Raw genomic sequence first — 27,312 nt, 5'->3', positions numbered from 1 at the left:
ATACATATGTGTATGTACTTTGTGTGTGTGTGTGTGTGTGTGTGTGTGTGTGTGCATGTGTGTGTCTATGCCATACTCTAATCTAGCGCATGCTTGGTAGAAATCTCCACTTCCCAATTTCCCCCTTCATGAATTGTTCCATCTTACTCTTCACTTAATGACTTCTTATTTCTAATTTTTTAGACTCCCAGAGTTGGTTTTACATTATTATTTAATGGTTATGTAGTCCGTGACTCCCATATCTAGTATCTTAACACATCATTAAACTTTACTATTTCAGCATTCATTGGAATATACTCCTCTTCATTAAAAGAATTACGTCTATATAGGAGAAGCAAGAAAATTCTTTGATGTTTAAGGATATATAAAATATTCATCAATATGGTGATGAGTGAATATTATAAGGGAAATATTTATATATTCTTTTGTTAATATAGAGCTACTTTGTCCTGTTATACAAAGTCTTCACTTTATTGTAATCATTTTTAGTAAGTGATAATGTTAGTATCATATTTGAAGTGATTTATTGGTTAAAATTTTATTTTGTGTATCATACATACATACAAATATACTATATATGCTAATATACATATATTCATACATTATACATATGTATATATTATGAGATTTTAACAGTAAACTTGAGAGATTGACAGAACAGGTTTTATTATTTACATTTTGAGATAAGGATTCTCCTTGTTTAATATTCTGATGCTTCTCTAATGAAGTGAATTTGGAATTTAGGATGAATCTGTATAAGTGGTTATCACTGCAAAAATGGAAGGATCCTGTGATTTAGGCACGCTTTTCTCAGGGAACAGTGATACTTAGGGAGGATTGAAGGTTTAGCTTCATGGAAGCAGAGTCTTCACCTGTTCTGGCACTGCTGTGTTCCCAGTCCCCAACGCAGTGTAGGCCTGCAACAAATATTGTGGAAGAATGAATGGATGAATGACTGCCTAACTATTTCAGTAATTTTTTGCAGGTGTTTTTTCTTTGAAACAGCTGAATTTAGACAAGGGATTAGAAAGGTAATTCTAAAAGATAAAGTTTTTAAAATACAAAGTAATTAGATAAAATTGAGTGCTTTTTCCCACTAATCTTTTAACTGCTATGAAGTATTGTAATCATCGTATTCCCTCTTCTTGACTGCAATTTTACTTATTAACGACTCACAAAATCTTAATGTAGAGCTTCTCTTTCATAGCTAGACTCTTATACATGAAAAGCCACAAACCATTATTGGCAGATACTTTTTAGAAGTTACTTGGTACTCTGAATGAAAGTAGGACTCCCCCATATCAGTGGTCCCCAAACCACGTTCACAAACATATCACTAGGGGAACTTTTTAAAAACATTAATTCTGTGCCCTTGACGTGAGAATCCTATTCCAGTATCTCTAGATGTGATTATCATCTGAAAAGTAAACCAAGTTATATTTAAACCAGTTTATATATATATATATATATATATATATATATATATATATATATATATATATATATACACACACACACACACACACATATATATGTATATATATATGTATTCATATATCACAGACACTGTAATACATATTTTAATTACAACATAGTAATTATTATTATTTGTAAAGATAGATAGGAATTCTTTTTTAAAAAAAAACTCCTTTTTCTATTGGTCTAACAAGTGTAAATAGTAGTAGTAATACACTTTACCGATATATTTTTTAAACAATAAAGACCTTTTCTTATTATCACTCTAAGTATAATAAAACATTGTGTGGGTTTGGAATAATACTGTGTGCAGTGAGTAACATCAATGACTAAGCTTTGGGAATCTGCTCACAGCCTTGCCTTCATGTTTTTTGATCTAGTAACTCAGAAATTTATTTGTACAAGTTTAATTCAGCTTTGTCCAAAATTCATCACACTGTTCATAATAATATTTAAGTTACATAAATGATATATATGAGCATACAGTGTGTATATTGGCATATTTTCTGTATTTCATGGTTATCTTATAATTTAATGCACTCAAACAGGTTTACAGCTTTAGGGTAGTGGGACTTTAAATTTGTGTAGGAATATATTCTTTTGAAAGAAAATTTATCTTTGAGAATTTCCAGAGAATGTAATTATGAGCGAAATAATCTTGGCATTTTCTATTGACTGGTTTTTGTGGAGTATTGTCTTCTGCTTTAATCAGCAAAACTCAATATCTTAAGTATTTGGGAAACTTTGTCTTATCTCTTATACTGAATTGTGAGATATTTACATAGCTTTATCAAATCTCTAGTTGCCCTCAGGCTGCCCAATATGTATATACACTTACATATCTTACTGTATAATTTAAGGGAATTCTTAAGTCATTGAGTTGATTTTTACTAGGACAATTATACTATGATTACAAAGACTGTTTAATTTCAATAGAAATGGACAGCAGTTCTGGACAGAATATGCCATGAACTTCTGTTGGCATGGGCTACTGAAGATTTCAGCAGAAGAAATAAGTTACGAGAAAAAAATAAAAATACGTCTAATGACTAAGAGAGTTACCTCAATGATAGAGAAGTTTCCTTTTTTTAGTTCTATTTTATCTGTTTATTATGGTAGATAAAAAAATTTTAACTTTAAAATTCTTTATGTAGTGGGAGAGATAACTTATTACTATAAAGGAAGAACTTTATAAGAAGGAGTTTATGAGAATTTCATAGGAAAAAACTTGATAAGTATATTCACTCTATTTCCAGTTGATAGTCATAAATTCTTAGGTTAAAGTTTCATGGTTAGTGTACATAAAACATTTTTTTAAATTATTGTATAGAACCAAAATTTTTACGTGCCTATAGTGCTTTAGGCATGCTTTAAATCTAGATTTTAATCTATATATATTTGGCAGTTAAAGAAAAATGCTTGGCAAAATATACTTTGCCCTTAAGTTTGAACAGCAAAATTTCCAAGTAAGTTCAAAATGTCCTAGTATTCATTTATTCATTAGAGTAAGGTTGTCTAAATGTTAATTTTAAAAGATTAGTTTTAAGTTAAAAATTATGGTATATTATCCATTTTTGTTTACTTCTAAATTTGATTTCTCGGTGTTCTCTCTGAAACAAAATTTATGGTACAAATAAAGCACGTCTGTTCCGGCAGTCAGCTTCTACTTAACATGTGTCTGTATCCTAGGTTGGTGTTGAGTAAGGGCAGTTTAACCATTCTTGCCTGTCATATTGCTGCAGTCTTGCTCAAAAAAAAAAACCGATGGTGACTGAAAAACTGCAGTGTCCTAGAGCCAGCAAAAATGGCACACCCTTATCTGTTACTTGAACAGCAAAAGCAAATGCATTTATGGATAGAAATTTTGATTGAGGTTAATATTCTGTCATGTTTAATAAAACAATTATTTCAGAACTCTGTTTCTACTTAAACATAGTAGAGCTCATATATTTTTTGACAAATGTAGAGCACATTGTAATAAGTAGAGTTAATGTTCAATAATTTTCCTAGCATATTTCCATGTCATAGTAGAAACAGCATTCAACTGAATAGGTTCTAATTCCATCTGGTGATGAGCAAGCACTCTGTGAGACCTGGGGCAAGTGTTTTCATTTCTCAGTTTTCTCACTCCTGTGGAGAACAAACCAGGTGATGCCCAAGTCTCTTTCAGCAGTTCGACTCAGATTTGTCATCACAATTTTAACATTTAAGTAACATTTAATGTAAGCATTAAACATTTAATCTAAACCACAAAGAATATGAGCTAGGTCTTAATTTATGTTTGAAAAATGAATGCTTAATAGTTTTTGCTTTTACCCAATAATATAAAGCATATTTATATTATCATTTGAATGAGCCATTTAATTCCTCTAGTTAGTTATTGATAATTTCTTGAAAAAATACCTAGCAACTTTTTCATCTGTATTTTCTACCTCCATTGGATAATTGTGAGATGTGTTTCTAGGCTGAAGACAATATATTAGTCTTTTCTGTATTGAGAAACCAAAAATAATCATTTGTTCTCAATGAGAAATATTGTCTTAGATTAAATAAATAACTCATTAACTAAGAAAGTTAAGGGCTATTGTTATGCACGCTTTTAGTTCATTTTATAACACGGTGTGTAATCAAATTAAACAATGATTTTTATTTACAACTTTTTAAACAAGTTTTCTAGGAAAAAATACTGGGCTGGTAGTCTTAGGCAGGTCAAAGCTAGTGGAGGACCTGGACATTTAAATAATTATAACAGTATTATAACTACTATTATAAAGATATATTCAATAATTGAAAATTTCTTAGTTACATATACTGAATGTTACAAAGTTAGACAAATAATCAATGATTCTTCATTTTCCTCATATAAAGAAATAAGTGTAAAGGGGAGAGTCTTGGGAGATACCAGTCAAGTTTTAAAGCACAAATGCACATTCCCAGTTGCGCCATATTCCAGCATATGATGCATTAATTCAGCATATTACTATTCCAATTAATCTGAAAAGTAAGTTACTTTAGTTTGGTTTTAATAAGGTGATGGACTGGAGAAATAGCAAGAGGGGACAAGAGAAGGAAAAATCCAGGAGTATTACAAAGAATGAATCAACAGGGTTTGCTTTGATTGAGTTACTTTGTTCATTTATTCAACGACCATGTATTGAGTGCTTGTTAAGTGCCAGGCCCTATTCTGTGTGCTTGGGGTACAACAATGAACTCACAAACTTACTGCCGTCATGGAGCTTGCATTCTGATGGAGGAGACTGACAAGGAAGAAAATATATTGGGTGTGAGATGAGGAGAGGAGAGCAGGATGACAGTGCGCGCTAGAATAGAAGGAGACGGAAACGCTGCCTCACTGCCTGGAGAGCAGGTGCAGATATAATTCCAGGAAGTCAGTGCAGGTTTAAGAATTGTGAGCTTTGTGTGGAGTCTGAAATTAACAAGAGTGAAGGGAATAGATGGTGAGATTAGTCCTGATAACGGAGATGAGGCTGTGTTTGCTGGAGCTGGGGTTTCTAACCAGGAGCACACAGAGGTTCCTTAGGGCTTTGGTGACTGAGGGGTGATCTTACAAGGAGCCACTGATGCTCAAGGGTTTCCTCTTGACCTGATGTAGGGAGCAAGGGGAAAGGAAGAGTTGGAAACCTCAGTGTTCATATTTTTGGTAGCTATGACTGTTGACAGAAAAATTGAGAAATTAAAAGGATTAGGAATTTTGAGCAGATGAAGAGTAAAAAATTTTTAAATTTTTTAAAGTAAGGCATGAATTTGGTCTGAAGCAGATTAGAGTGGATCTGCGTCTTTCTGTTTAGATTCACACGTGTAATCTGTTTAAAAGGAAGCAAGAAACAATCCATGTAATTGTTACTAAAATAGATATTATCTTCATGTTTAACTTTAGTTTTTAAAGCTATGGAAATAAAAATAAGGCATTAGTTATACCACCTTCAGATTATTTTAAAGTATTTTCCCTGCAGACATTTAAATTTACTGTTACCCTATCTACTTTCTGAATAGAGTACTTGACAATCAACGAATTACTCTTTTCCTTTCAGAATCCCAAGAAACATGAATCTAAAGAAAGTTTCTTGTATTACTGACTAAATAAGGGAGACAATATAGATTTACCAAATGGCACTATATATTGGTGTCTTAATTTTCAATTTGCTAGGGTCTTTGCATTGTTCTCATGTTATTTTTGTATGATTATAACCTCACAAAAATATTCAGTAAATTAGAGTGAAGTGGAATGACATTTTTAAGCAAAAAAAAATTGCATTTGAATATGGGAGAGCCTAGATTTTTGCCATCTGAAAAAATATATTTAATTACCTTTCATATAATGTTTATTTTATAATGCTGTCTTTCATTTGATTTGTGTATTTCTTGATTTTGCTTTATGTAGGATCATAGGAAATGAAGAGGTCTTATGATGTTTCAACAACTCTAAAAAGCTTTTATTCTACTTAATATAAGCAATAATTCTGAAAAGTCTGGGTCACAGAAAAGTCACCTGTATCATTCATTTTAGTATGGAATGCCCCAGATCATTCTACTTAGGCAATATTTCTCCCATTTAAAAAATAAAATCTTCTAAGAATAAAACTTTACACTAGTTGCAAAATAGTGCTAAGAATTGACAAGTATGACAAATATTGTTTACACTAAATTTTTATTATGTGAACGAAGGGCGGACAGTAGGCTGAGGCATAATAGTAGATGATTTTTTTTTAAATAACAGATTTAATATGCAAAGTAGGTCTTCCTGTTATTTCTTAAATACATTCCGTGTAAGAATAGGATATGGCCAAACGTAGAACACTGGTGGATTACCAAAAAAATTGTAAATGATGGTTAACATGTATTTTTTAACCAATTTTAATATGTAGGTCCAAGGGCTCAATCTTAGAGAACTAGTAAAAATATTATTATAATACATGATGGCCAACTTCCACCATGATACATATCAGTAAATCACGTAGCTCCAGTTTGAAAATGAGTAAGAATTGACTCTCTTTTCTTAAATGTATGTTCATCTTGGCATACGAATATTATAATTCTGAGCCTTTCACAACTCTAAAAATGCAAGATAAATCTTTTATTTCGGGGAGGGGAAAGCATTCACAGCTCCAAAATATTTGATGAATAAATGAATAGCTATTGGTCCTGAGGGTCTCTTCCAGCTTTGTGAGAAGTGAAACTGTAATAGGCTCATCTTTGCTGAGCTTCTTTGTATTAAAACGTTTCTCCTCAGAAAGCAAGGTTTAGTGTTGGCTGAAATAGGTATTCCTGTGCTTCAAATTAGGAAGTAGGTTAGTAAAATTTACAGTGAAATTTATTTTAGTGCTGTTAACACTAGTATTTTCCTAATAAAGAACAACTTTTGTATACTCCTAATCCCCCGGACCGCAGAGACTCCTTCCTCTCTAGGAGGGAAAAATTGGAATTTTGGTCAATTTTTCATTCTTTTCCTTATGGCTTTCTACGGTTGGTAAAAAGCAAGTCCACTCTAACTTTATTTACTTATTGAAAAGTGATGGAAGTATGGTGCTGAGAAGTTACTGTCAAAAAGCAAAATAAAAGGTTGACCAAACAAACAAAAAAAGTAAGCTAATGCATAAATGGAAAATAATGTTTTACTGGTTCTTACTACTTTTTTGCAATTTCAGTGAGACATAATTTCCAAACTCACTTGAGGGTAACAAAACTCTTTGGTGGCTAGATAACAAATAGTGACCGTGAAATCGAGCGATGAGTACAAACTGATTTGAGAAAGAACCTATTAGTTTCCTTGGCAGGTACGTCAGACCTGCAAACAGAGCACAGTGCTCAAGCCAGTGGTCTCTGGAACCCGGTAAACTTGGGTTTAAATTAAAACTGCTCATCAGCTTGTGAGTTTCAGCAAGCTACCTCCCAAATAATCAAGTTTCTTTATCAGCAAGATGGGGGTAATTACCTACTGTGAAGTTTGCTATAAATGTGAGATAAGATAAGATGTATGTGAGGTTGCTTAACACAATGGCTAGCCTGGGGTAAGCTTTCAATACATGTTAGACAACGTTAGGAGCTCTTGTTTTCAAAACAGTGTGAGAAAGATATTTTGAATGGAACTGAAAATCCAAAGCACACTGATGACATTAGTGAAAATATGATTTTTTTTAAAGGCAAGAAATACCCTTTGATAAAGCTGCTTTGGTCTCTATTTTGTATAGCTGTCCTGGCCTCCAGAGGTAAGGAATCAAAGAGGAAGTACAAGTTTTCAAGCCTGTTTTCATCATGGTCACTCTGAAGCTAGTGTGCATTCAGCCCTAAGTTCTAAATTACCTGAAACTCAGAATAATAAATGATACTTATAATTATTATCCTAGTCATCAAAAAAAAGTGAAATTATTTCAGTGGTTTTTGTAAAAGGTAGGAAAATATATCATATATATTAAATTTTAGTTGTGTTAACTCTCTAGAACAGTCACTTATTTCAGGTTAATTGTTTTCCATAAATATGTCTGCTTCTGGTTATTCTAAAGTATTACCTCTTAAGGTGGTATTAGTTTTAATTTAAATTATAATTACCTCAGAAGTGACCTAAGGATTCACAAAGTAGAATAAAGTTGAAGTAAAACCATTAATTCAACAAACATCTGAGTATCTTACTCAGTGCCCAACGCCAATGTTCAGCCCAGAGCTGTGTATATAAGTGCTCACTAAATGTTGAAAAGAATGGGTGAATGAGTAAATGAATGAAAGAATAACATGTGTAGAATATAGCATTATATTTAAGAGTGAAGGCTCTGGAACTGGTCAGGTGGGTGTGAATCCTGGCTCTTCTACTTGGTATCTTGTATGTGTGTAGACCTTGGACAAATTACTTCGCCTCTCAGTGCCTGGTTTTCTCATCTGTAAAATTGTGATGATAATAAGCATTTCTTCATTGGATAGTTTGAGGATTAAGTAAAGGAAAATTGACAAAGCATTTATAACAGTGACACAAAGTAAGCACTGGTAATTATTTGCTAAAATCAACAGGATAAAAAAGAAATACTAACTGTAGCTTTAAAGGTAAAACTTAACATGTGAAATGCCAACAGCTAGAAGTCATGTTCTACTAATTTAAAATTTCTAGGAATGAAGATTGGCTTTGTAACTCAGCTGTAGCCAGCTGCTACTGACTGCCCATATCTCTCGTATGCAGACCTTTCCTTCACAGGTTGGTGACTTGGGAAAAGAGGAAGGGTGTCTGAATCCAGTCTACAGTAACTTTCACACATTGCTACGTCAGATCACATCTTAGCCCATCTAGCCCAGGATTCTATAAGCAACAATAAATATTCTCTGTTATAAATTGAAGAGATATTTAGCCACCCTATTTAAAACAGGTGAAACAGGGTGGGTCTTCTGAGTTTAGTGAAATGACAACTCATTGGTGGTACCTGGGGAAACCCCCCAGGTGTACTAGTTTTAGGCGTAGGACTGATCTTGCACGAAATTTATATTCTCCCCAGTTACCATCTGATCAGCAGGATCATGTAAACACGGTCAAGAATGTGTTATCCAGTTTTGTGGAGGGTGTTTAGAAGTTCCTCTGTGCTGGTGAGTTGGGTATTTGAGTATCAAACAATTTCCAAGGGCATTTCTAAGAGCAGTGGCTTTTCAAAATGTTCCCAAAATACTACATTTTAAATACTCAAATAGTAAGTCATTTTATCTTCTAATCTTTGAGGAATTAAGATATAAAAATAATCTTTCTGTTTAGTCATCTGTGCCCTGTTTCATTAAAATTTTTATTTCTTTGATATGTTAGACTAAATGTAAATGTAGTTTCACCTGTTTTATGTAGAGGGGCTAAATGTCTTCAATTTGTAAGAGAAAAAAACTGTATTTGTTGTTTATAGAATCTGGGGCTACGTGGGCTAGAATGTGATCCAATGTAGCAATTCCTGAATATTACTCCATACTAGATCAGAATATAATTTTTTCCTTAAGTTATGCCTTAAAAAAGCAACTGAGCAGCAAAGTGATACATTCTAGACTAGCTTGTTTTTATGTAGGGACAGAACTGAGACTTAAGGATAAGATTTTAAAACAAGTCAGTGGAAGTATTTGCTGACTATCTGCACATTGTGGAAGATGTAACCTAAATATAATGGAAGATAGAAGGATTAGCTCAGATGGAAGAAAGGAGGAAGCTGCTCCAAAATAGGGCAGTGCTTTCAGTATCAGCAGAGAAGCAAAAGTGAGTGCAGCATCGGGTAACCGCATGGTCTACACGGGATGGAGGGCTGTTGTGAAGTGTGTAGATGGACAGAGGTCAGTAGCATTGCTTAACTTATTATCTTAAATTATTACTTGATATCTTTAGCATTTACTTGCCACCACGTTTTGCCTAGAGTTGTCTTTATGCTTCATTTAGCAAATTGGGCTATAAGTGGTTTTAGAACAAATGCCATGTCTTATATTTCTTTATAATTGGCAGAGAACTGACTCCAGAGTCTTGTACATAGTAGATAAACAAATAAATATTTGTTAATTAATTGACATCTATCTATTTCTAAAACATTTATTGGGAAGTTTTGTTTTCTTTATCATCAGCAAATATTCATTGAGCACCAAATGATTTATGAAACTTACTAGATGCAGCTTAAACATTGGTATGTAATTATGCCTACATTACTAGGAGCATTCGTTCATATAATGAATTTATTGAATTCATTTGTTCAGTGAATTCTTTCTTTAGATCTATTTAGTGCCAAGTGTCAGGTACTAGGCTGCTGAAGTACACTGACAAGATGAACTCTCCAAGTTCCATGAGAAGAGAACAATTATAATTTATATAATAGATAATAAGCCCTGAGAAAACACTGTAAGTGGCAACCAAAAGTTCATGATGTCAAATGTAATGTTGCTGTATTGTTAGGTTCATGAAATGATCTAGGTTAGCCTGTGCATCTCATAGCTTCGCTGTAAGAGCCCCACTGCCCAGATTCCACTTGCAGTTTTGTGTCACCTGGTGGCAGTTGTCTACTGTAGTGAAAGTACTAAAACTGAAGTTGATAATGAATCCTGTGGCTGATTGAGACGTTCAGTAGAGTGTCAGAGTCCCAGTATCTCCCTGCTGGTTTTTCCAGCCCATGGCAGAAGATTAGGAGACCTGCCTTACATCTCCCTGCTCCTCAAAAGGGGCTTGAGAGTCTTGCCATCCCCACTGCATACCCCTCCCAGAACATAAGAATTTCAACCCACTCCTGTTTGCCAACAGGTGGTAGCCAGGAGATGGGAGCAAATTGGCAATCATATCATATCTAATTTCACATTATTATACAATATGTTATTGCAAGGTTTTACTGCATTTACAGTTGACATGACGGAAAGCACATCAAAGCTTGTGGGACAGGAGATCAGGCAAGTCTTCACAGAGTTACTCTTATTCAAGCAGAGACTTAGAAGAAATACAGTGGCTTGTCAAGTGGTGGTGTGGCAGAAGGATGTTCATGAGAAAGAAGAATAGATGTAAAGGCACAGAAAACTAAGAGTATATAGCTATTTCATGGAACTACGTGTATGTGTGTATTTCTCCAACATAAAGTTTGAGAGCAAAGGGAGAAGGAGATGAAGTTGGAATGTTAGGCATGGGCCCCCGGCACTACTCATCACCCAGGCCATGGAACAGTTTGAAGGATCCATTTTAGAAATTACGGGAATTTTATTTGTAGAAGATCACTATAAAACTCAGTTTTCTCATCTGTAAAATAGAGATAATAGTACTTAATTCATTGGATTGTGTGAGCTAGAGAGAAAATATGTGAAGTATTTTGCATAGAGATCAGTGCAAAGGACATTAGATAAGTGGTAGCTATTAATATTATTATGTTAATAATAATGTTACTATAGTTAATTATTGGAGGGGGCAAGGCCAAGCCTTGTAGCTTAATAGTCTTATAAATTCATAACAATCAAATCCACATATATATTCAAGTAATTGTAAAAGCTATTCAGTTTCCTTTTCTGTTTTGAATGTTAACATATTTAGAGCTAAGACTGTTACTGAGAGGAGGGAAAAGATACCTTGTTTTTTTGTCACCCCCCCAAAAATGGATTTTTAACAAGAGACTGAAAGTGTGATATAAACAGAAGATTTTATTTCTAAAGTAAAAAGCTAGTAAAATAGAGTACACACCCGAGAATTGGGGGTGGGCCAACCGAAGAAAGGAAAAATGACGCCACCTGTTTGTTTTTTCTGCCTTATACCTTGGCTTAGGGGGCGTTTTAGTGATTGATTGATTGATTGATTGAAGACTCCTGTTCCTTGTACTCAGGCACGCTCATCTCTTGTGCGCATGTTCTTACCCATGATGCACACAGGAAAACCTACGAGAAGGGGCTCAAACTGCAATGTTAATGACATAAAGAGTAGTGGATCAAGTTAAGTCGGGTCTCTCTCTCTACTGCGCAGCCACAGCATTCAGATTCTAGCTGGCTTCTTCGCTGGCCCTCATTTAGAGAAGGTAAAAATTTTTGGAGCCCCTTATCCCAAGTGCAGGCGTACTTTTTTTTTCTGGGTTGCACCCTCCCCCTTCGTACCCTCTTGTCCGGTTATTTCTAACTGCCTAACAAGATAACTGCATTTTAGTGTATTTATTATTTTCTTAGATGGAATATTCTTGTTCTATATTACTCTAAGCTTATTAGCCTTACTAAAAAATTCTGCTTTGCACGCTCTCTCTTTGGAGTCATTTTAGAATTTGTCTTTTGTAACAGAATTATATTACATTCCAAAATATCCATTCTTTTAAGTTTACAATCGAAGGACTGAGGCCAGAGAGGTCAAATCATTTTGTCTAAAGGATATGTTAGCTAATTCTAAAGCCAGAACTCCAGTCTTATGAGCCTACACTCTTTCTTATTAACCTAATTTTGCTAATAATTTTAAAGCATAGAACTACCATCTAAATTCAAATACTTAAATTTTCATCCTTATAGAAGGACAGGAAAGCAAAAATGTTGACTGGGTAGGCGGAGAGGAAGTAAGTCTGATTGCGGGGCTGGAAAAATCCCTAAGGCATACGGAAGATCCGCAGGGTTCCTACCCTGCCGTATAATGCCTGGAAGGTGAAGGAGAGTAGCACTGCTTGTAGGTAGGTAGTAAATGCAAGTCAGAAAGAATTGAGCAAAACAAAAGGAATGGCCTGAATGTTGTTTACCAAACAGCGAGTTAAGATGTACCGTCTTTCACGTGGGATATAGTCGTACTATGTGAGTCTTAGCCAGAGATTCTCAAAATATGATTGCCGGATCTGCAGCATCATAACCACCTGAGAGCTTGTGAGAAATGCAAATTCTCGGCTATCACCCCAGATCAAAATCTCTGGGATAGAACACTCTGGGAATGAGGAAGAGTAATCAGTGTTTTAGCAAGCCCTTCAGATTATTCTGATGGGGGCCAAAGTTTGGCAACCTTGCTCTAAGCTAAGTAGAACTTGTTTTCATCTTCTTGCAGTAAAGTGTGTTGGCTAAGGGTATGAGTTCTAGAATCAGACGGCTGAGTTCAAATACCAGCTTCACGACTTACTACCGATGAGACCTTGGGCAAACTTCGTAACTTTCCTGTTTCATGTTCTTCTGTGCCTATAATAGTTTCCATTTCATAAGATTATTCTGAGGGGTATTTCAAGCAGGATTCAATATATGAAAGTCTTGAGGTGGAAAAATGCTAGACAATTTTCAGAAATTTAAAAGAGGCTACTGTGGCTGAAAAGTAGTTTATAGAGAAAAGCGAAATGAAGTGAAACCATGCAACGTTTTATAGGACCTTTGGTGGAAGAGGGTGGGATCCCGAGCTCCTGGGGAGGACTTGGTATTTGCAAGGAGCAGGGACTTCGTTGTTGTTGTTAGCCAGGAGCGAAAAAGAATAGTTTGCAGAAGCAGTTTGGTTTATAGACTGATAGTTGAAAGATAAGGGAATTTTCTTCTGGTAGTTTCTACTTTATGGATTTTGGGTTTTTTCCCAAGTGCAATGAGAAGACATTGAAGAATTCTAGCAGAAGAGTGACATAAATTATGTTTTAGAAAAAAAATCACTCTGGCCGCTATGTGGAAAGTGGAACACGAGCAGCTAGGATGCTGTTGCAGCCGAGTAGACAAGAGTGGCATGCAATTGACTGGTGAAAGTCAGTATGGTGAGAGTAGAAGGATACAACGATATTTTAGGCGTAGGATCTTCAAGAACTAGTGGTAGATTAGGTGTGAGGATAAATTGGATTACCTCTTGGATTTCCAACTCAAGCAACTTGGTGAATAGCTATGCTCTTTACTGAAACCGAGTATTTTTTGTTCAAGATTAAGAATCATTGCCTTAACAGAGTTGAAATATATATGTCCAAGGAAGTATCAAAATAGAAAAACAGCTTATTTATTTTAGAGCATGTGCCCACCTCACTTTGTGATATTTATTTGCTAAGTATTCCCTTTACTGCTTTATATTTTCAGTACTTATTTTGAGTGTCAATTGTATTATAGTTATTTTCACTACTCAGCTTAATATTTTGTCAATAATATCATTTGATTGCCTTTATAAGGTTTTTACATTAGTCCAACTTTTTCACAGAGCAGTAATTTCATAATTAATATCAAAGGGAAATGATAATTTGTGTAGGAAAATACATTTTATATCAAATATTTTTGCTGGAATCTATGCCATTATAAACCAGTTATCTAAAGAAGTAGCATCTAATAAAAATATAATGTGAACTAAATTTGTAAGTTTAAATACTTGAATAGGTACATTAAATTAAAAGGAATAGATTAAATTAATATAATAGTATCTTTTATTTAACCCAGTATATCCAAAATATTCTCATTTCAAAACTTAATCTATATAAAAAGATTGATACATTTTATTATTTGGGGAGGTATATGAAGACTTCTAAACCTCATGTATATTACAGTGTATATCTAAGCAGTGTATACGTGATACAGTGCATCTCAATTTGGAGGAAACACATTTCAAGTGTTCACAAACTGGTGCCTATAGTACTGTGCAATGAGATCTAGAGCCTTCATAAAGCATAATTCAACAGAATAAAATAAACAAAGTCATACTCTTTGCCTGTGTCTTCTGAGAGAAGCATGGTTTAAGAAATCTTGGTTAGGAAAGATACATATTTGTTGGAAAGAAGAAAGAAAGAATAGGGTTTGGTTTTGTTTTTAGTAGACTGTTGAATGCTGCAAAGTTCTGGTCTCTTAGTACAATAATTTTATTGGTAAGTTCTATCTTTTAAATCCAGATTTTCTTATTAAACTTTTTATATGTGCCTGCTTGCAAAACATATATATATATGGCATAATTGTGTATATTTATATAAATTTGACTCTAAATGACTAATGATAAATCTTGGGCAATTTAATAGTTTCATTGTGTGTTAATCTATAATATAATCATTCAAAAGTTCTGAGGATTTATAATTTTTATTTTTGGAACATAAGAATTTTTAAATGTAAAGATTTAATTGTGTAGAATGTAATAAATGTTGCATTTTAAATTTACATTTTTACATTTAAAATATAGGGTCACCATTTAATGTCAATTAGCAACATTATTGGTTTCAACATTTAAAATTAAAATCCTATTGTAAAATAAAACATAAAGCATAATATAAACACATCTGCTTTTTATATGCTTATAATTGAATCCTGTAAGAAATGTCAAGGTATTGGGTGTATCATTTCATTTAGTGACCAAAGTGTATAACTTCATTCAGTACCAACCACAGTATCTGACATTTTATAGACACTCAATAAATGTCTGTTAAATTGAGTTTACTTGTATATGCATTAAGTATTAATCATCTGTGTAACAAGATTACCTTATAAATATTTCCACTGAAATACATCTTTTAAAGTTTGAAAGGACTGAAAATATGGGAGTTATTTATCTAAATGAAGTCTGAGGGACCATTTCTTGGAGGCCACAGAACCTCTGTTTATGTAAAATGGCTGCTTCAAATAAATCTAGCAAGTTTTAGTTTCTGTTCTTAGTAAAGCCTCAGTATTCCCATGTAATTGCAGACATACATAATAATTAAAGCTAACTATCTTAACTGTATTCTAGAACTTGTGCTAAATGCTATACATACATTACTTCATTTAATTCCCTTCACAACCTTGTGCGAGGGTTATTGCTTTTGTTAGATTACTTTATTTATTCAACAAATATTTACTGGACACGTACCATGTGGCAGGTGTTATTTTAAAACCTTTAAAATAGCAGTGAGGGCTGTAGCAGTGAGGGCTGTAGCAGTGAGGAAAAGAGATAAAAGTTCTTGCCCCATGCAGCTTCAAGTGGAAAAGTGTATAATAAAAAATGAGAAAAGAAAAGCTCAGTACAAGTTAAGAAATATGCTCAAGGTCATGAACTGTTAAATGATAGAAATAGGGTAGGAACCCATGTCTCACTGAATTTGAACCTAAACTTACATTTTCCCTCTTGATAAAATTACGAGATTTTGTCACCTTGAATAAATCATATTGTTGAACTACATATCTACCTAAGAATTGAACATAAAACTTTTTCTGTGAGATACATGCATAAGAGATTCTGAAAAGTAGAACTACTTCATTACCCCAATAGGAGGAATTTGGCCCAGTTCAAATCTAATTTCCTTTTCTTTGAAGCATGTTGAATAGTAACTCTCTTAAAATACCTTGTTTTTGGCAAACAAAATGTAAAGAATCATTTTGTTGATTACTTCAACCAAGAAAAATTTATAAAATATTGATACTTAGAGAAGTGTAGCTGTATTCTTGACATTCTCACTGTATATTTTGCTTTGTTTGCTTAATGAGGCCAAAGATGCAATACTTAATGCCTCACATTTGTGTTGGAAATTATAAATATTAAGAAAAGCATACTTTAGCTCAGAAACATTTGGCAGTGCTTCTTGTTTTAATATACTACATGCTTTTATCAGGTTATTCTTTGTCCTTCAGATTTATAATAATAATAGGAAAACTCCCAAAACCTAGACTGAAAAATGGTTCACCTGACTTCCCTATGTTAGCTCCAATTCCAGTGGATTTTCTAACCTTAAGAGACTAGCATTGTGTGTACCGAGGTACCATTCTAGAAAAAAATTCACAATCTTTGTAGAACTGATTGACTTGGAATCTAAGAAGGAAAAAAATGTTTTTTTCTAACAAGCTGAAGCCTTCCTCTAAATGGTTCCAAGGAAGATTCAGGATATATGACCAAGGACATCTTGTCAAAATATTACTGTCATTATAATCATTGAAGGAGATTATAATCTTTCTGCCCATGGTGACATCTGAGTGACATGTAAAACAAGTATATACATGGGTAATGACTGTAACATTGTCTGCTTGCATAGATACAAGCTAAGCAAATATGCTGAATTAAATCCTGTATTTGCACATTTTTACATGAAAGAATAACAACATTTTCCTTAGCATAAACAAAAGGATAATCTTGGGAATTTTAAGATACTGGATTTATTAACACTGCATTTAATCAAAGAGAAATTACCAGTATTCATCCAACGAGGCAAGGAAAGTATATTTTAACAAAAAATAAGGGATTACCAGTTATAAAAAATATTTTGTTTTCCACATGATGTGCCTAAATTTGATTTAAAATATGCAAGTTTAAGTCTTAACCTAGATACCATTCTATACTTACAAAGTTAATTTACACATTAAAGCTTCCTGGGGGCTTTGCTTCGTATCCCCTGTAATTTATTATTTTGTTTTCCTAAAATAATAGTCCTTGATAAGAAGCACAGTTACTTATAAGTATGCACATACATGCTGTTCTGTGTGATAGTTGGTCAGGTATGGCCACAAGAGGGGACACAGGAGGGACTCAGGAGAACAAGTTTATGATGAACTTTGTCTGAGGAAACAGGAGGCATGCCACCCCATGCAGAGCCACATGGGAAGGCAACAGGGTAGGTCAGGAGGCAGAAGGGCAGCAAAGAGAGAAAAGTCAAGGCCAGAACTTTGACTGGGGGCTGGGAAGACAAGATAGCTCAGAGCAAGCAATTAAAGATTGGCTAGTTTGAATAATTTCTGCAGGCTGGGCTTTGGGTTATAGGGATGGGCTCTCCTTGCCTTAAGAGGCCCTGGGATGGTTTAGGGCAGAGAAATACTGTTTTAGTATAAATGGGCCAGATAGAAGGGTGTAAATCCAGGTTTGGCTCTGGATTGGGCTAATTTGCATATCAGAGACATGCTCCAGGCTGAGCCCCTAACTGTCTCGAAGAATAGGCTTGCCTCAGAAAGGGCATCTCTCCCCAGCCAGGAAGGCTTTTTAACTGGCAAAACATCGTAATATATTGAAAGTTTAAAATACAAAAAGTACACATTTGCATGCACGCACACACTGTCTTCAGATGTTAATTTTTCAATACTCACTAAAACTGAATTAAAAAATATAAAAAATTTTCCTTGGAGTGTTGTTTTGATATTTTTAAATATCTACAATCATTGGTCTGTCGATAAATGTTATTGTTGGAAAGATCCCTTCTTGGTTTTTATTTCTAAGCCAAGAACCCTAATTTTCTCCTCAGCAAACAAGGGACCTGATAACTGATAACAACACTGTCCCAGAAAACACAGTATGCTCCTCTTCACTGACATTTCCACGTCCCATGGCCCAGGATCTTGAGCCCTACTATCTGTGAAAGAGGATAGATGGTAAAAGTGGCTATCTTTTTTCATAAACCTTTTTTTTTTGTAGTAAAAAGCCATTATTGCTTTACTAGAGTAATAATTCGAAGCTCACCTAGAAGAATAATGTGAGTCATGTGACATGATGCCACAAATTCTAGGAACTTGAACAGTGGGAACTATTTCTGATGCTGTACAGATCATTTTCTATGACTCCCACAGATGCTAAGAAAGATAAAAGGGAAGATATGACTTCTCTTTGCTCAGTGATTGTCAGGCAGGTATAAGGAAAACATAGACAAATTCAATAAAGCATCCTTGTTTCCAAATATAAAGGAACAATGTATGGGTAGTTTGTATTTGGCTTCTTAAAATTCTAGAAGAGTTTTTGGTTCTTTTAATCCCTCGGGGCTCTAGAAGTTCTGGTAGATTCTTCTATATGAATTTGCATGATTGATTTTAATTAGATATGAGAGTTGTATAGATAATAAGATTTCATCAGGATATATAAATTTAAAGTATGTTCTCAGTCTCAAGTGATGCAATGTGATTGCACAAAGTAGAGGTTTTTTAAATTTGGATTTGATTTATAATCAAGTTTTCAAAAAAATCAGTATCCACTACTTTTCAAAATATGGGACTAGTGTATTTTGTACTTTGGAGTCTAAGGAATTAATATCCTTAATTTATACCTATCTTACATTTTTATATTTTGTTTCTTATATTGTTTATATATGAAACAACATCTAGTGAGTTTATATAGGTTAAAGTTATAGTCCAAGAATATTTTTATATTATGTGATTTTATATGGTAAAGTGATGGTCTGAGAATATTTTCATATTATGGGTTAGCTTTCAGCATTATTTTTAGCATATTGTGAATTTTTATGTAATATAATTATTTCAGTTGTGCAGAATATTCATTATTTGTTAAATACTCTACAGAACTTGTTGTACTGATTATGGAGCTGATGCTTAGCAAGAATACATCAAAGTTCTCAGTTTTTTTTTCCCCTACAAAATTTTAACTATTAGTGTTCCTTTGATAGTAGTAAGAATGGTGAAGAATGTAAATTGATCCTTGAAGTTACAAGCCAGTAAGCATACTTTCTGATAACTTGTCATGAACTTTTTCATGTTATTGGCTGTTCTGTGTAATCACGTGGTAAAATCAGAAAAACATCTGTAACGAAAATGAGTTAGAGGGAAGTCTGTTTCTGCCTAAAATATTTATGTATAGAAATAGTCAGGTTTGGCTGAAAAGTACAGATGAAATAATAGAAAAATTTAAGGGGATTATACACACATTGAATTGGTGGGTTAGGATTATGGGATTTATGCTGGAAACTTGTGAAGGGAGGCATGTTACTGCTTAAAGTATATATGTCAAGGAAAATTGTGGGTAACAATAGGTAAAGCTGAATTAAAGGGAAAGGGAAAAGGAATCATGAAAATTTTAAAGGAATTAATTTTAAAAAGATTAGCGGAAACACTATAGTCATAAAAATTTGGAGCTAAAAGTATCTTAACAACAATCTCTAACCTCTTCATTTGCTAAGTTAGGAAAAGGAGGACCAATGAGTAAAAGAAACTTCTGGTGAACCATCAGCCATGCAGTTTTGGATCTAGAAATTGTGATAAGATGGTTTTATTGAACAGATAATGTACATGAGTTCCTTCTATTTCCCTTTAATAAAATCCCTCATAGGTTTAATGTTTTCAATCAAACTCTCTCACCTAAGTTTTTAAACTCATGTATTTCTACATCTTGAAGGAATGTCTCTATTTCAATAGCTGCTTTCTTAAAGGACAAAAGTACCCTCTAAACCTACAAATCCATAGCTTTTCTTTTTTTTTCTTTTTTTTTTACATTTTTTTATTGAGTAATAGTCATTTTACAATGTTGTGTCAAATTCTAGTATAGAGCACAATTTTTCATTTATACATGAACATATATATATTCATTGTCACATTTTTTTTTTCGCTATGAGCTAACGCAAGATCTTGCATATGTTTCACTGTGCTACACAGTATAATCTTGTTTATCTATTCTGCATTTTAAAATCCCAGTCTGTCTCTTCCCACCCCCCGCCCCCTTGGCAACCACAAGTTTGTATTCTATGTCTATGAGTCTGTTTCTGTTTTGTATTTATGTTTTGTTTTTTTAAAAACCATAGCTTTTCTTAAACGTTCCTGCTAATTAACTTTTTGCATCATTTAACCACAACTTTCTTGAACCTCTTTCTCTTGTCTCCTGTGGAGTTGAACGCTATTCTGTTGTTCTTGTTTCTGAGAATATATCTCTCTGTTCCCCTCAGTCAGTCTTCTTTTTCCTAATCTTTAAATATCAGTATTCTTTGGGGTATTTTCTCAGCCTTTTTCATTTGTCTCTCTTTACGCTCTTGGCTTGCACACTTAGGCCATCCCAACCTCACCTGTCCTCTCCTGCTCAACAAATTATTGATTCCATCTTTTTAGCCCTGACTGTTCCCTTAGCACTTGGCCTAACTGTTCAGCTTCCTCCTATTGAACCTCTCCATCAGGAAATTCCACTGGTTCCAGTGCTGGTCATCTCCTAAACCAGTACCACTTGGGCAAATGCTGGACTCTCAGGGCCTCAGTTTTCTCTTGTTTAAAAGTTGTTGTGAGGATCACATGAGTCAGTTCATATAAAGCACTTTGGCCATTTGGAATATAGTAAGTGCTTACTAATTTGCGCTATGTTTATATCTTATTTCCAGGTCCAGATACTAGGCTGAATAGATGGTTCCTTCCAGATAACTTCTACATTAATCTTTGCTTTCCATTAGCAATAGCAGTGCAGTCGCCTTGCTTCTTATTTCCTTCCCCCGGATTATTGTTGTAAACTCCTAATTGAATTTTCTGTAGCCAGTCGCTCCTGACTTTGTTAGTCAAGGCATATTAGATTGTGCTGCTGTGATAAACAACCCTGCATTCCTAGTGGTATAACCAGCAAGTTTATTTCTGTCCCTTGCAGTCACTCAGGGGCTCAGTCTGATAGAGGCCCTGTCTTTCACAGTCCCAGTGGCAGAGGGAAACAGAAGCTGGACTTGAACACCACCAATTAAATGGTTCTCCCAAGCAATGGTATGACTCATTTCCACTAACATTTCATTTGTCAAAACAAGTCAAAAAGCCACTTCTAACCTCAAGGGGGTGAGGAAGTGTGAACCGCGTATGCACCTGCCAGAACAGAGCGCTGTAAACAGCCAGATGATGGCCCCACCTGTCTACACAGCCTTCCTTATTTATCATTTGTATGTTATTCCCCAGCTCTGTCAGCTTTAGTGACTCCTTTTGCAAGTCTCCACATAGCAACATGGGTCTGATCTGCTTTTTTGGATTTACCTTTAACTCTTAGCCTGTGATACCTTACAATTTAGCTGAACTGCACCACTCACCTTAAAACCACGACATATTCTTTCTTATCTCTGGATTTTACGTGTAATATTCTTTATTTTAATATTTTTCTTTCTCTCTACATGTGATAGTTTTTACCCATCATTCAAGACCCAGATTCATAAAACTTTTCTGTTCTCAGCTTTTTCCTCTCCCTTCAGTGAAATCTCATAGTCCCATGTTTGCATCCCTTTTCTCCAATACTTACATTTTTTTTTGCTCATTTGTATAAATATGTCTACTCTTATATTTGCATTCTTAAACTATATGCTCCTTAAACAATGATTGTCTCATTTCATTGTTTTTAGTGGCCACAGGGCCAAAGCTACACTAGCCTAAGTGGAAACTTTGCACAAGCCGGAAAAATGTTTTCCTCTGGATAGATGATTAGAAATGGACACTCGCTTTGAACAAACCAATTAAAGAAAATTCCCCTTTTGTGTGCAGAAAAAAATGTATTCTTCCCATCAGTTTTGGCCCCTCAGAGCAAGAGCAGGGAGCCCAGGCACTGTTTCAGCCCCACCGGCTCCCTTGGGCCCTGCCACCAGGTCGGTACACGGTAGATGTTAGCTAAAGGAATCTGTTAATTAGTGGTGAGAGCGTTTGCTATAGTTTAAATTAGCTGAATGAAAAATATTTGCAGGCCTAAAAATTCAAGGAGAAAAAGAACACAAAATAGAAGTTAGATTTCCTCCCCTCCAATAAATAAATAAATAATTAGATAAATAGAAAGGAAGGAAGGAAGGAGGGAAAGAAGGAAGAAATTAGATCTTGTCTCTAAGGATTGTTTAAAAAGAGGTAACTGAAGTCAAAGAAATACAGTTTTCCAAAGAAAACGTTTTAAAATTACAGTTCTTACATAAATTTTTTCTCTAAATTTTTATCTTAAATTAACAGTGAAAGCGAGTGACATGGAAATATGTACATTTGAAGTGTAGATTTTGCATTTAACTTTTTGAGCAAGACAGAACACAGCTAGAGGGAATCCAGGGAAGTACAGCTAACATAGTAAAAGACATTGCAAAAGGCTCATATGAAAATGGACAAAATAAGTGATTAGAAATCATGTTTACTGTGTTATAGGCAGAGAGAGAAACAAACTTTTTTTTTCTTTTTTTTTTTTTGTTGGCTTAAACAACAAAAATTCATTTTCTCACAGTTCTGGACCCTACAAGCGCGAGATCAAGGTGGCAGCAGATTTTGTTTCTTCTGAGGCTTTCTCGTTGGCTTGTAGATGACTGCCTTCTTGCCGGGTCTCCGTGTAGTCTTTCCTCTGTGCTTGTCTGTGTCCTAATCTTCTCATTTTATAAGCACACCAGTCAGGTTGGGCGAGGGCTTACCCTAGGCGTCTCCCTTTAAATGGATCACCTCTCTAAGGGCCCGAGCTCCAATACACTCACAACTCACATTCTGCGGGGATTAGGGCTTCATTATTTGAGTTTTGGGGGTCTGGCAACCACAATCCACCCGACAACCCCATGGTCACATAAGCAGTGTTGAATCTGGCAGCTAGGGCTTTTCTCCGGAAGCATATACTTTTGATTTATAAAATAATGTTTAAAAATTTTCCTTAAAGTAGATTTCTTCAAACCCATCATGGGGGGAGGGGGAAATCTGTTATTCAATAATTTGATGGGGAATTTATAAATTCAAGGGATAGTAAATAGGGAGAGGGTATAGCTCAGTGATAGAGCGTGTGCTCAGCATGCCTGAAGCCTGGGTTCAATCCCCAGTACCTACATTAAATAAACAAACAAACCTGATTACCTCCCCCCTCCAAAAAGAGACAGTAAAGGATTAATATATAGATAGACTTAAGAGTTTATATCAATTTATGAATGTTCAATAATAAAGGAATCCTCCTAATTCCTTTAATGATCTAGCGTTTATAAACCTGTCACTGTTTAAAGAAGGTAATTACGTTGTTTCTAAAATGCCCATTAATGTTATATTTAGATTTAAAATATTGGGCTAGATCTCAGGCCTCTTGGTGCAACCCCCTATGCCGGGTGTGTTCTCACAGCCCGAGGGCAGCTCTGATGTGGAATAGGCGGTGAGATAAGGGTAAGTAGCTCAGGACATGTATTCATTCCAGCACATCCAGGCCTCATCCTCTCCCAACCTCCCCTTATGTTAGTATCCTCGCCTTCACCTCCTTCCGTTAACACTGGTTTTATCAGTTGCCTCCAACAGCCAAGTTTGTTTCTACCTCTTGGTATTTGCATTTGCTCCCCTTTCAGTTTAGAGAACCCTCTTCTTCGGCGTGACTGGCTTCGTCATTCAATACTCAGCTTGCTTGTCAAGGGGCCTTACTTGACCACCTGTTTAATGTTGCCCCTTCCCCAACCTTCCAGTCCCTTGTTACCACTTTATTCTGTCTTATTTCTTCAGATCACTTATCACGATCTGAAATTAGTGTGTATTCACTTATTTATTGTCTTTCTCCAGGACGATATGAATAAAAGGTCCATGAATACAGGGACATTCTCTCTCTCTCTCTTTTTTTTTTTTTAACTCTACTGCACCTCTGAATCCAAGAACAGTGCTGGCCACATAATAGGTACACAGTAAATATCTTTTAAATGAATGATTAAATGCTGGGAGCAGTGACATGTTAAAAGGAAGCAAAACAAGAAATGAATCTTTTTTTTTCCTTAAAGAAATCTTCCATATCCTGGCATTTTAGGCAGTAACAAGCTGTTGGGAAAGGAGTTTTGGAGATGGCAGGCCTTCCTGGTGCTCCGAAACTCTCCTAAGTGAGCAGTGACCTGCTCTGTGACCACCAAGGCCTGCTTCCTGTCAAGAGACCCAAGACTTAAGAACATTAAACATAGCTTCATTGCTAATAACTGTAATCAAGGCAGATGTTTTTAACTAAACATACTTTGTTGATTAGCTAAATATTCCTCCCTAACTCTGGACATCAGCTTTGTAGAATAAACACCTACACACACCCCTTCTAGTACATTTAGATATTATACTAATAATACATTATAGCATATTAATAGGGTGCATTTACATATATAGTACCTGAAGGAATGTTAAAAAATACTAAATTTTGAATTCCTGTCATCTCTAGGAATCAAAGAATTAGCACAAGAAACTCAGTTTTTACATACTCTTCAGAGACATGTTTTCTTGAATGTTTAACTTAATTAAGGTTTCTTGATTTTAGAGCTGGTGTTTGGAATTTCAGTTATAAACTAAGATCATATTCTTATGCAGCCATATTTGCATTTTACATGCTGATATATTTGCCAGTAAATTAATTACAAGAGACTATATAATACACCGTTTTTGTATCCCTATGTTTGTGGGAATATATGTTCAATAAACATTGTTTGAATAAATGGTTATTACTTTACTAGCCTAAAATTGTAGGTGGTCTTTTGAGTAAGTGAAATAAAGTTTATTAAATTGTCATGTAGGATCATCATAATTTCAAGTTTCACCTTTTAGGAAAGAAATAATATTTAATATAGAGAAATATTTAATGAGGTGAACTTTAGACAGGAACAGGGTTTGTTACCCTCCCTTCTCTCCCTCCCCCAAACTCCACCACAAGGAATATGCCAGAATTCAACAAATGGCTCTCAAAAGCCAGGCATCCGTTGACAGGCAACAGTTGAAATCAGGTGTGAGTTATCAGAGTGATAGGTATTCGACTAGCTCTTGGCACCTGCCTCCAGGAATGCAGCAATGGGAAGGAAAAGGAATTAAACCTTTCAAGGTGACATAATGTTTGGGAACTTGGCCAGTCTCATGGGTTTCTTTCTACTCTGTCACTATTACTGCTGTCTTCTAACTTTTGAGTCCTGCAGGCCCTCTCTAGCACCACTTACTAGCCCAAGGTGTTATGAATAGCTCCCCTCCCTTCTGTTCCTGTGCTGCGTTTCTCAGACTCCACAGTAGGAGCGGCTGGCCCTCTCTGCTTCCTCCCGCACATTCTGAGCCATTCTCATCTCTGATGTTCAGTCTCTAAGTTCTTGGGCAAGTACTCTCCTAGCCACCTTCCCAGCTCTCCATATGGTGAAATATTTTTACTTGACTCTAGATTTTATTTACAGTGTTATTCTTATGCCCGTACTCACAAACTCAGAATTTGTCGTTGTCCTGTGTTTGCTGTTTATCTTAACAGCGAAACTACTTAGTTCTGTTCATTCAAACCTATTAATGCTTACTTTTGGCCTGGAAACTTCTTTTAGTTTAATAACACAACTCCCATAATCCCTAAGGTATGCATTTAAGCCTTTGGGGAATATTTACAAATATCTCACCTGCCTTTCATTACCTTTCTCCTAATGATAGACAATACTAGATCTGTTCTTTAAAATCTTTCAGGAAACAACTCTCAACGACTGCAGGTATGTCATAAAAGAAATCACTTGCATTGGCAATTTTACGTATTTTGAGAATACTAAATACATACAGTTTTTCATTGTTTTCCCAATGCCAAAGATTAGAAAACACACATAAAACAGTAAGTGGAAGTGTGGAAGTGCTGTGTTTCTTTCTGGAACTGAGCATCCTGTATCAATGCCCGATATTGTGCAGGAATCTCAGAGTTAGCTCGAAAGCCGTGCTGTACCTTTAGCCCATGTAATGAACTGTGCAGGTTGAATTATTTCACCTGTTTTGGTCCTTGATTGCTCTTTTCATTTGTCTGTTTAATTTTTTTTTCATGTTGCCAATACCTTTTATATTCAGTTTGGAAAAAGCAAAATAGAGACAGAAAGAACATTTTTTAAAAAGCATAACTACCAACTTAAGGAAATTAAAACTACTTTTAGCACACTGTTCACGGTGTAGCCTTTAGATCTTTTGCCATGTACATTTGTACTTTTTCCCAAAGAACAGAAACATTCTGAACATATAATTTTATTTTTCTTCATATTCCCTTTATTTCCCTCTTGTGCAGGTAACTGGTAGATCATCTATGAATCCAGGTTTCCTGAACTACCCAGTTTAGCAAGAGATGTTTATTTCTTTTTGTATAGATTTCTTTCTTTCTTTTTTTTTTTTTTTTCTGTTTGTGACACTGTGTCACTCTGGAGCCTGAATTTGCCTGCGTACCCTAGTAGTAGCATAAATCCTTATTTGGTGTGTGTACCAGCCAAAGTTAAGCTGTAGATATCTGCTTCCTCAAGCCCTTTCCTCCATATCAAGACTATATATATTTATGTCAATAAATATTTACAACAGCATTTTCAATGGTACATTCTATTTTACTGATGAACATAACTTATTTAAACACCCTCTACTGTTGGACATTTATGGGTTTTACCTTGTGTATGTGTGTTTTACTATTATAATCAGTTCTGCAATAAATACCATTCTTACTAAATCTGTGAACATTGCTGTTTTCCCCTTAGGATAGGTCCTAAAAGTAGAATTGATAGGTTAAAAGGTAGGCTTTTTTTTTTTTTCCAAAGCTTTTGATACATATCACCCTATTACCTTTCAGAAATCTGTCACTGATACCCCCAGCAGCAATATTGGAAATGTACCATATTACCAGACCCTTACATATTTTCTCTTAAAGTAATTGATAATGTAATGAATGAATGGGTCTTTGCTTTCTTAACCACACTAAGCATTCCAAATGATTACCCATGTTTACAGATTCTTTACTACAAAGTACTCTGTAAATACAGAGTCAAAAAACTTTTATTTTCGGTTGGTAGCTTGTTTGCTTGCAGCATTGTTTGCTTATAGTTTTAAGTGATGGCCAGGTGAGGAAAATAA

The 27,312-nt window shown here is 34.9% G+C and overlaps 1 protein-coding gene across 32 annotated transcripts in view; it reads left to right on the top strand.

Moving 5' to 3' along the window:
- RIMS2 (regulating synaptic membrane exocytosis 2) overlaps positions 1 to 27,312 on the top strand; it is a 511,671-nt gene that overhangs the window by 404,020 nt on the left and 80,339 nt on the right. The window contains exon 1 of one of the 32 annotated variants that reach the window (XM_031439463.2): positions 20,745 to 21,255. The exons of the other annotated variants lie outside the window; for them this stretch is intronic. The gene's annotated coding sequence lies outside the window, so the exon portion shown is untranslated. Of the gene's footprint in view, positions 1 to 20,744; positions 21,256 to 27,312 lie in introns of those variants that run through there. 32 annotated transcript variants of the gene reach the window in all.

Source organism: Camelus dromedarius, chromosome 20 (genome assembly GCF_036321535.1).
Source record: "Camelus dromedarius isolate mCamDro1 chromosome 20, mCamDro1.pat, whole genome shotgun sequence".
Classification (NCBI taxonomy): domain Eukaryota; kingdom Metazoa; phylum Chordata; class Mammalia; order Artiodactyla; family Camelidae; genus Camelus; species Camelus dromedarius.
This window is presented reverse-complemented; position numbering and strand designations above follow the sequence as displayed.